Below are 11,881 nucleotides of genomic sequence, written 5' to 3'. Positions count from 1 at the left end.
GTGATGAAGTGCTTTGAGAAGTTGCTGATGAAACATATCAGCCCCTAGCTGAGAAGCCACTTGGATCCACTCCAATTTGCCTACCATCACAACAGGTCCACAGCAGATGCCTTCTCATCGGCTCTTCTCTCAACTATGGAACATCTAGACAGCAAAAATGTACAAATCTAGATGCCCTTCATTGACTACAGTTTGGCATTCATCATCCCCTCATAACTAATCAATGAGCTTCACGACCTTCCCTCAATACCTCCTTGTGCAATTGGATCCTTGGTTTCTTCACTAGCAGATCCCAGTTAGTTGGGATTGGCAACATCTCCTCCAGAATCACAATCAGCACTCGTGCACCAGAAGGTCATGTGCTTAGCCCCCTGCTCTACTCAATTTATGCTCACGTCAATGAGGCTAAACGCAGTTCCAAAGTTCAAAGTATTTTTATTATCAAAGTATTATATGTTATACAACAGTGAGATTTGTCTCCTTACAGGCAGCAAAGAAACCCAAAAGAACCCATATAAAAGAAGACTTTAAAACATCCAGTGCATAGAGAGAACAAAAAAAAACAAATTGTGCAAACAAGAGTAAGCAAATAGCATTCTGAAGAAAATTCAGTCCCCAGACACGAAGCCCAGAGCAGCTGAGGCAGGCTACAGCCTGAGCCTCGTTCACCCAAAGCTGAGTAAACATCGTGGGGCTCTCAGACACGGAGCATGGAACATCTGGAGCAGGCCACAGCCTCAGCACAGAGCTGAGTAGACATTGCAAAGCAGGGAACATAACCGGCCTGACCCCTACCTCCTGTCCCAACACCCTGCCTTTTAAATCCATCTGGCCCAGTGTTTAAATTGTCCAAACATCAGGTTATTCCTTGCACTAGGGCCAGGACTCTGTGGTGTCGATATCCACAGGGCCTGGACCCTGCCAGCACGTTTTGGCTTGTACCTTACCCTTCCAAATCAGCCTGGCACTTAGATCGATCAAAATGATGCACCATCAATAACTCTCCGAGACGCGAGGCGAAATATAGGCTTTTATTGGCTGGAAGAAAGAACAAGCAGCAATTGACCACCATATTACATCCTGGAGACTGAGGGCAGGGCTCAGGCCTCAATCGCCTTTATACCGGGGTCTGTGGGAGGAGCCACAGGAGCAGTCAGCAGGGGGTGTGTCCAGACAGGTATATGTAGTTCACCACATTCACTCCCCCTTTGTTTTAAAAGAGAGTCCCCATGGGGTGAAGTTTCTTACAAGTATATTTACAGGTTAAGTCTATCAGGTGGTCGAATCTGTCGCTGTGATCTCCGTAGCACCGGCTGTGATTGCCCAGGTGCCAGTGGTGATTGCACCGGAGATGGAGTTTGTGCTGGTTCCGGCCTAACTGGAGGTGTCAGCCCACTAGGTGCCTGGTATATGTGCGTGCGAGACACCCGGTATAGGAGTGTTGTGAGGAATCTGTGTAATGCGCGGTGTCACCTCAGGTACTGGGTTCATAGTTCATACCATGGAGTGTTCGGGGTAGTGGTCTGCTGTTCCTGCGGGCGCCAGGCCGCGGACGGAGACCGCGTCCTCCCGCCCATCAGGTAAGACCATGTAAGCATACTGGGGGTTTGCATGTAGAACGTGAACCCTCTTGACCAGCGAGGAGTATTTATTGCTCCTCACATGTTTCTGGAGCAGCACTGGCCCTGGGGATGTCAGCCAAGCTGGTAGGGTGGTCCCAGTGGCAGACTTCCTGGGAAAAGAGAATAGGCGCTCGTGAGGGGTGGCATTGGTGGACGTACATAACAGGGAGCGGATAGAGTGGAGTGCCTCAGGGTGGACCTCCTGCCATCGAGAGACCAGCAACTCTTTTGACTTAAGGGCTAAAACTGTGGCCTTCCACACTGTGGCATTCTCTCTCTCCACCTGTCCATTTCCCCGGGGATTATAACTCGTGGTCCTACTAGTAGCAATGCCCCTAGCCAAAACACAGCTCGTCACTCATAAAGGAGGACCCTCTATCACTGTGGATATAGCAGGGATATCCAAACAGAGTGAAGAGCTGGCACAGGGTTTTTATGACGGACGTGGCAGTGGTGTCGGGGAAGGGGATGGCAAAGGGGAACCGCGAGTACTCGTCGATAATGTTGAGAAAGTAGACATTGCGGTCGGTGGAGGGAAGGGGGCCCTTAAAGTCAACACTCAGTCACTCAAAAGGGCGGGTGGCCTTGAAAAGTTGCATTGTTTCAGGATAGAAGAAGTGTGGTTTGCACTCAGCGCAGTCTTGGCAGTCCCTGGTCATCGTCCTGATGTCCTCAAGGGAGTACGGCAGGTTCCGGCCATTCATGAAATGGTAAAATCGGGTGACCCCCGGATGGCAAAGATGTGCATGGAGGGCGTATAGCTGGTTGAGCTGTGCGCTGGCACACGCTCCCCGGGATAGGGCATCAGGGGGCTCATTGAGCCTTCCAGGCCAGTACAGGATATCATAGATGTAGGTGGAGAGTTCTATTCTCCACCGCAAAATTTTATCATTTTTGATTTTGCCCCGCTGTTGGTTGCTGAACACAAACGCAACCGAGCGCTGGTCGGTCAGCAAGGTGAATCTTTTGCCGGCGAGATAGTACCTCCAGTGTCTAACAGCTTCCACTATGGCCTGGACTTCTTTCTCTACCGCGGAGTGCCGAATTTCAGGGCCTTGAAGGGTACGAGAAAAGAATGCTACTGGTCTGCCTTCCTGATTGAGAGTAGCAGCCAGCCCGAAATCGGAGGCGTCACTCTCTACTTGGAAGGGAATGGTCTCGTCCGCCACATGCATCGTTGCTTTGGCAATGTCCCCTTTAATGCAGCTGAAGGCCGCGCAGGCCTCAGCAGAGAGGGGAAAAGTGGTAGACTTGACCAGGGGCGGGCCTTGTCTGCGTAATGGGGGCCCATTGGGCGTAATAGGAAAAGAAGCCCAGGCACTGTCTGAGGGCTCTGAGGGTGATGGGAAGAGGGAGTTCTAACAGGGGGCGCATACGGTCGAGATCAGGGCCAATGACCCCGTTTTCCACGACATACCCAAGGATAGCGAGTCAGGTGGTTCCGAACACACACTTGTCCCTGTTATAAGTAAGGTTCAGGGCTTTGGCCGCTTGGAAAAATCATTGGAGGTTGGTGTTGTGATCCGGCCAGTCGCGACCACAGATGGTGATATTATCCAGATAGGAAAATGTGGCCTTCAGTTGGCACTGGTCCACCATCCGGTCCATTTCCCTCTGGAAGACCGAGACACCATTTGTGACACCAAATGGGACGCGCAGGAAGTGATAGAGCCTGCTGCCCGCCTCGAAGGCGGTGTAGGGGCGGTCCTCTGGGCGGATGGGGAGCTAGTGATAAGCAGATTTCAGATCTATTGTCGAGTACACCTTGTACTGAGCTATCTGGTTGACCATATCCGCGATGCGGGATAGGGGGTACGCGTCAAGCTGCGTGAACCTATTGATGGTCTGGCTATAGTCCACGACCATCCTATTTTTCTGCCCGGTCCGAACAACAACCACCTGGGCCCTCCAAGGACTTGTGCTTGGCTCAATGATCCCCTCCCTGAGCAGCTGCGGCACCTCCGACTGAATGAAGGCCCTGTCCCCCACGCTGTACCTTCTGCTTTTAGTTGCCACAGGTTTACAGTCGGGGGTCAGGTTGGGAACAGCAGTGAGGGAGGAATCTTGAGGGTGGAAAGACTGCAAGTGGTGTCAGTAGCGCGACTGTTGGCATGGTGCTGGGGATGTGTGGTTCGGTGTGTGTGTGTGTGTGGTCAGTAGCGGGGTATATGATGAAGTCCCACAAAACTGAGAATTCCTGACAGTGAGTTGTGGGAGGGGCCCGTCATATGCCAAAGTCACACTTTCGAGGTGGCTCTGGAAGTCCAGCCCCAATAGCACAGGCGCGCACAGTTGAGGCACGACCAGTAGCGCAAAGCTCCGATATTCTGTGGCCTGCACCACCAATGTCACTACACAACCCACCCGGATGTCTGTGGAATGCAACCCAGAAGCCATGGTGACCCTCTGGCTTACCGGCCGTGTCACGAGTCCGCAGCGTTGCACCGTGTCCGGATGAATAAAACTCTCAGTGCTGCTCGTGTCAAACAGGCAGCTAGTCCTGTGTGCCTCCACCAGGATGTCCATCATTGACCTTGCAAGCTGGTGTGGGGCGCTTTGGTCAAGGGTTACGGAGGCCAGAGTTGAACTGCCGTCTTGGTGCCCCATAAGCACCGGTGGGTCAGAGAGGCAGGGCGAGGTGGCGCCGACAAAGATGGCTGCCCCCATGTTTCGCATGAGGCGGGCAGGCAAGATGGCGGCCCCCATGCCTCACACGCAGTGCTGCCCAACCCCGCTCGTGGTTCAGACTTACAGACCTTGGCAAAACGGCCCCTTCTTCCCGCAGCTGGAGCAGGTAGCTTCTCGGGCCGGGCAGCGTTTTCGGGGGTACTTTTCGAGTCCGCAGAAGTAACACTGCGCGGACTTGTGACTGGCAGCAGCTGTGGTCGGTTTCGGGGAGTTCATGGACTTGCGAATGGCAGCAGCGTTGGTGAATTCGCTCACGGGTGGTGGTGGCGGGGTCTACAGTGTCCACGGAACCAGCGGGGGATCGCGCGGCTGGACAGCGTCAGCGTTGTGAAGAGCTGCCTTCAGCGTGTCGGCTGTCTTGATCGCCGAGCATAAGGTAAGATCGGAATTTTCCAGCAGCCGCTGGCGCATGTACACTGACCTGATCCCCGTAACAAAGGCGTCTCGTACTAGCAGCTCCGCATGCTGTTCCGCCGTCAGACCTTTGCAGTCGCAAGTTCGCATGAGTGTCTGTAGGACTCGGAGAAAGTGCCCGCTAGACTCGCCAGGTTGCTGTTGCCGCGTCACTAAGTGATGCCTTGCGTAGACGGTGTTCACCGGCTGCAGGCATTGTCTTTTGAGGGCATCCAGAGCCCCTTGGTAGGTTGGTAGGTCCCTGATAAGGGAGATACTTTCAGACTTACTCAAGATAGTAATATTTTGTACTTCGTGGTAGGCTCAGTCACTGGAATCTGCTCCAAGTATGATTGGAAGCATGCAAGCCAGAGTTCAAAGGCTAGAGCTGCTTCGGAGTCTTGAGGATCAAGGTCTAATTTTTCCGGACGTAAAATGCTGTCCATGTTTTAAACTTCCAGCTAATAAAATTGATGCACCATCAATAACTCTCCGAGACGTGTGGCGAGATATCGGCTTTTATTGACTGGAAGAAAGAACAAGCAGCAATTGACCACAATAATACATCCTGAAGACTGAGGGCAGGGCTCAGGCCTCAATCGCCTTTATACCGGGGTCTGTGGGAGGAGCCACGGTCAGTGTGAGGAGCCAAAGGAGCAGTCAGTGGGGGGGGGGGGGGGGGGGGGGCGTGTCCAGACAGGTATATGTAGTTCACCACACAAACTTCGCTCTTAGTTTAGGTGGACGAGCCTGGAATCCACCTCTCCTCCGCTACGACTTTGCACCACTCCTCAACTTCGCCTCACTCCCACATGCTTCGACCCTCAACTCAGACACTCCTTTGCTTGCCTCTCCATTTTATGCGGTGATCATTTACCATAAATTTTACAAGAAAATGTGGTATTAATAATTTAGTTTTATTCTTTTCTTTGTTTGCCACCAATAAACAGTGTCTGGGCTTCACTAGCGCCATCATAAACCAAACCTTTAGAGCTCCAATGCTATATTTGAGTTTGCTGACGACACCACTGAAGTTGGCCAAATCAAAGGTGGTGATGAATCAGCATATAGGAGGGGCATTGAAAATCTGACTTGAGTGGCGTGACAACAATAACCTCTCACCCAGTGGCAGCAAGAAGAAGAAGAAGCTGTTTATTGACATCAGAAAGAGGAAACCAGAGGTCCAAGAGTCAGTCCTCATCAGGGATTCAGAGGTGGAGAGGGTCAGCAACATTAAATTCCTCTGTGTTATCATTTCAGAGGATATGTCCTGAAATATCCTCTGATTACATTACAAAGAAATCACGCAATGCCTCTACTTTCTTAGAAGTTTGCAAAGATTTAGCATGTCATCTCAAACTTTTGACCAACTTCTATAGGTGTGTGATGGAGAGTATATTGGATGGTTGCATGATGGCCTAGTTTGGAAACACCGATGCCCTTGGAAAAGCCCACAGAGAGTAGTGGATAAGGCCCAGTCCATTACGAATAAACTACTCCCCACCACTTAATGCATCTACACGGAATGCTGTTGAAGGAAAGCAGCATCCATCATCAAGGACCCCCACTATCCAGTTCATGCTCTCTTTGCGCTGTTGCCATCAGGAAAATGGTACAGGAGCCTCAGGACCTGCACCACCAGGTTGAGGAACAGTTATTACCCCTCAACCATCAGGCTCTTGAACCTTCACTCAACATCACTGATCCAATCACTAAACTCTTCCCACAGACTATGGAAAACACAAAATGCTGGAAGAACGCAGCAGCCCAGGCAACATCTATGGAAAAGAGTACAGTCGAGTTGAGACCCTTCAGCAGGACTGTAGAAACAAAAGCAAAGATGGGGATTCAGGGTAAGAAGGTGTTGAGAGGGGTGGGGGGGGGGGGTTGGAAGAAACACTAGGTGATAGGCAAAACCAGGAGGGGGAGGAGTGAAGTAAAGAGCTAGGAAGTTGATTGGTGAAAGATACAGGTCTCGAGAAGGGGTAATCTGATAGGAGAGGACAGAAGGCCATGGAAGGAAAAAAAGAGGTAGAAGCACTCGAGGGAAGTGATGGGCAGGTAAGGAGATCAGGTGAGAGAAGGAAATGGGAATGGGGAATGGTGAAGGGAGTGAGGGAGGCATTACTGGAAGATCAAGAAATCGATGCTCATGCCATCAGGTTGGAGGCTACTCAGTATACTCAATATAAGTGTTGCTCCTCCAACCTGAGTGTGGTGTCATCGTGCCCTTGCACAACCAATGGTCTCACTTTCACTTTTTCATGTCTGTGATATTTGTTGCTTATTTTTTCCTTTTGTATTTGCACTATTTGTTCTCTACGGCACATTGGTTGTTTATCCATCCTGTTGGGTGTCATCTTTCATTGATCCTATTGTGTTTCTTGGATTTACTGTGCATGTTTGCAAGTTGAATCTCAGGCTTGTATACAGTGACATGTATGTACTTAGATGATAAATTTACTCTGAACGTCACACTTTGAGTAGCATAACAGTTTACAACACCACTGATCAGAGTACAAATCCCGCTGCTGTCTGTGAGGAGTTTATACTTTCTCCCCATGATGATGTCAGTTTCCTCCAGGTGCTCCAGCTTTTTCCCACAGTCCAAAGATGTACAGGGAAGGATTAGCGTGGGCATGCTATGTTAGCTTTGAAAGCATGCGACACTTGCAAGCTGCCCCAGCACATTCTTGGACTGTGTTAACTTTGATACAAATGATGCATTTCACTCTATGTTTCAATGTACTTATGACGCTTTTTCTATTGAATATTCCTTGGTTTTTAATGAGCACTGTGGACTCATTAACGTTCTCTGAAAAGCCAGACCATATCTCAGTTTGATGAATCATCTAAAACGCAGCACAACCTAAAAATACAGCACTGACCTATAAAATTATCGGTGCAAGTGCTGGAGGACCTTGGACTAAAATTTATCTTTTACAAACTTGGACAAATTACCATTTGTCACAACATTACTTTGTAACATTGGTTGAAGATCAAAGGAGGACAAAGCCGATGACCTATTTCCAGCATCATTACCAAATTAGTACCACCAAAAAAATTATCAGATAGATGTAAAAGATAACTGAAGTTCTGTTTGCATGGATTACAGCCAGAATTAAGCAATAAGATTGGGTTTATGCGGTTCCTGATAAGTTTGGTGCAAAGTCAACACATTGTATTCCATCAATCACAAGGCATCAGCTTCACTTCACTTGTGAGTCTGACGGGATCATCTGTTGTTTCTGATGCTTCTAGTGCACCCTTCTGTACGTCACTGAAACCTGACACAGATTAGGGGATGGCTTTGTCAAATACCTTCATTCTGTCTGCTCCAAGAGGTAACATCTCCTGGTGGCCATCCATTTCAGTACAATTTCTTATTCTCATTCTGACGCGGGTTTGAGGAGTAGCACCTCAGAATCTATCTGGGTAGCATCCAATGACTGCATGATCATCAATTTCTCTTACTTCTGGTCATTTTTGTTGACTTCTTCTCTCCACCTTCTTATTTGCCTTCTGAGCCCTTTCTTTCCAGTCCTGGCAAAGGGTCATGGCCTGAAACGTCGACTGTTTATTCCACTCCATTGATGCTGCCGACTTCCTGAGTCCCTCTAGTACTGTGTGTGTACGTGTTGCACAAGACATCAGCAAGCCCTTGGCAGCTGGACACTAGCTGTGGATGTTCAGATTAAATAGAAATCAAGCTCTGAGGAAAAGGGGGAAAGCAACTGGTTTGGACATCATTGGGCCTGAAGATAGAAACAATGGTGGTGCAATCTTCGTGCCAGGTGATCATTGTCTGCCCAGATCTCTGACATGCACGTTCTGAGTATTGATCTGCATCCACATCTTGACTGAAGCGGAGGAAAGCATTTCATGGTAAAATATTATGGGCAGAAAATTCTGGAAATAGTAAGAGAGCAAGAACTCAGTTTAACGACAGAAAAAGAATGGAGATTTCAGTCTATGACTCTTTATTGCCCTTTTCTACTTGTCTTGATTATACCTGCCCACATCATCCAGGCTCTCAGACAAAATATCCAAAACTCTCTTTCAGGTTTATGACAAACCCTCACAATCAGGTTTATTATCACTAATATATGTTGTAATAATCTGTTGCAAGACGTAAAAAGTACAGAAATAAGAAGTGCCAAAGAGGAGTAACAATGTTATGTTCATGGACTGCTCAGAAATCTGATGGCAGGGGGGAAGCTGTCCTAAAGAGTTGAATATGGGTGCGTTGGCTCTTATACCTCCTCCCTGATGGTAGTAGTGAGAAGAGGTCATGTCCCTGATGGTGCGAGTCTCTCATGATTGACACCACAGTCTTGAGACACAGTCTTTTGAAGTCCTTGTTTTTGAGGAGCTTGTTCCTATAGTGCAGCTGGCTGAGTCTGCAGATTCTTTCGATTCTGTGCATTGGAGTCCTCAAAAACAGGCAGTGATATAACCAGTCAGAATGCTCTCCACTGTACACCTGTAAATCTGGTGAAGAAGCTAGAGTCAGCAAACTACACAACCAAGAGCAGCATGCTTCAGACATTTCAAGAAACTGCTTCTTCCTTCTTTCAAATGTGTTTCTGCTATTATTAGATCTACAATTTGATGTTATGTTTTCATTCTGATTGAGCAATCTGGTATATTACTGCCTCTGGGTGAGTTTGGCCTGGTTTCAAGCGAAGTGTGCAGTCTTGAAGCCAAGAAGCCTGGAGACAGGGCGTGTGCTCAAGATCAACTCCAGTTGTTACCAGTCCCACTGATTAAAGTGTCAAGGAAGATTGAGATCAATGAGGATGGGAGCAGGAGGCCAGTGGGCGTTCAGCACCATCTGCCTGAGGTTGACCATTTGTTCTCTTGGTGTCTCTTGCTGCTACTGGAGGAAGGTGCCTAAGTAACCGGTCTCTTTCTCGCTCTCACTCGCAGCTCCCGGAGGAAGGTGCTCGAGTCTTGGGTTGAGGTTCGTGAATTAGACTTTGTGGTTCACATGATGATGTGCTCCTGGTTTCCGGTTGTTCCTTTTTTGTTGCTATTTTGTGCGATTTTAATCGCAGTGGACTGGCACTGCGGCCTGTAAACAACGAACAACACAGTGCTGGATTGAATTGATATGATTGGAACTAGATTATTTCTGGACTTGTGCTTTGATGTGTTATATTCTGTGTTTTTCACCCATGTTTTGATGCCACTTACATGTTGGGGGTTTGATGTTTTCCTTTGAATAGGTTACATGGTTTTCTTGGTTTCATGGCTGTCTGTAGGAAGACAAATCTCAGGGTTGTACACTGCATACCTATTTTGATAATAAATGTACTTTTAATCTTCAAATTCACAAAAGTTAAATTTTGATGGCCTACCAGGGATGTGAAATCAAGAGCTAGAGGCCATTGGTTTAGGATGAGAGAGAAGAGATTTACTGGCAAACTGTGAGGAAACTATTTCACCCAGAGAATGTTCCATATATGGAATTAGTTGCAAGGTGAGGTAGTTGAGACAGGTATATTAACAACATTTAAAAGGCACTTGGACAGGGACAAGGATAGGAAAGGTTTAGAGGGATATGGGCCACTGCAGGCAAATAGTTCTAGTTTAGGTCAGAATCTTATTTGGGGACCAGTGGGCCAAAGGATCAATTTCTGTTCTTTACTGTCCGGTGACTCTCTGTGACAACCAGCTAATGATTCCAGTTCAGCCTGGAAATAGCATCCAGCTTTGTTACCGGAAGTGTTTACAATCATGTCAAGTTAATCAAGAGTGTCAGCTGAAGGCAGGAGGGTAAACAATGATTAAATTTGTTCTCTCTATGCTCTTCAGACTTTTCCAGGAGATAATAGTGATATCCTTAACCTTTAACAAATGTGACATCTTACACACTCATGCCAGAAGTGTACATGGCTGCTACTGATACCATTTAAGATGAGAGAGGGGTTTTATTCAACCTGTGATCTTTAGCTTATCATCCTGCACTAATTCATCAGCCTTGCCTCCATCACAACATCTGGATGCAGTGTATCATAAATCAGGGGTTTCCAACCTCTCTTATGCCAATGGGTCTGTGGACCCCAGGTCAGGGACCCCTGACACAAACAAATTATTGTTACGATTATTCAGCTTTATCTAGCAAGTAGTAGAGTTAACCAAAACAGGTTGTCTGAAATTGCTCCTTTGTACAGTTTTTCAGCCTAGATATCACAAAGAATTCAATGGCAATATTGTCTAGATCCACTATTCCAGATTATTAATGACAAGACCGAACTTGGTGATTTTGACCAGGGGGCACATTTTTGCAGTTTGTTGAGTTGTTTCCTCAAAGTTGCAGTGCTGTTGGGTTCAGTTCAAACCTTTGCTACTCTCTGGGTGAAGCTTCCACATCATCACTGTGACCATTTCTCTCGTTTCTCTGGTTTCCTTCCACATTCCTATGACATGAGATCGGTTGGTTAATTGGTCACTAAAATATGTGTAGGCAAGTGGTATAATCTGAATGAAATGGATGGAAATAGGGGGAGGATAAAATATGCTGGAGCAAGATTAGTGTAGAAATGACTGTTTGGTCATTGGCGTGACCTCGGTGGACCAAAGGTCTTGCTTCTGTGCTGTATCTCTCCCCACTTCTGTGACATTGACCTTCAAACCACTTTCGTCGGTGACTCACGAGGATATTGAAAAGTATCCGTAAACTAATGAACAAGAGTTTCAGTAAAGTTATACAGAGATAAGCAGCATTCCTATTTATGTATACTAACCACAATGATTCTTGGAAGTTCTCTCTAATAATGTAACAATGAGACAGAGAACAGATGGTATAACACATCTGTTCTTATACCCATTTTAAGCACCCCTTTACATACAGTGACTTTCAAAGTCAAAGTAAATTTTATTATCGAGGTACATATTTGTCACCACATACAATCAATCCTGAGATTCATTTTCTTATGGGCATGCTCAACGAGTCCATAGAATGATAACTATATCAGAATCAATGAAAGACTGCCCAACTCAGATGTTCAACTGGAGTGCAGAGTGTGAGTCAGAACTCATATGTAAGTCATGACCAGAGTCAGGTATGACTCAATAGATACAAACAAGCTTTCTGAGTCAAAACCCTGTGAGTTCGAGAGTCACTCTAGTGAATTGACACTTTGCAGACCTCACCATTCAGATTATTTATTAAA

Source organism: Hypanus sabinus, chromosome 15 (assembly GCF_030144855.1).
Source record: "Hypanus sabinus isolate sHypSab1 chromosome 15, sHypSab1.hap1, whole genome shotgun sequence".
NCBI lineage: Eukaryota > Metazoa > Chordata > Chondrichthyes > Myliobatiformes > Dasyatidae > Hypanus > Hypanus sabinus.
This window is presented reverse-complemented; position numbering follows the sequence as displayed.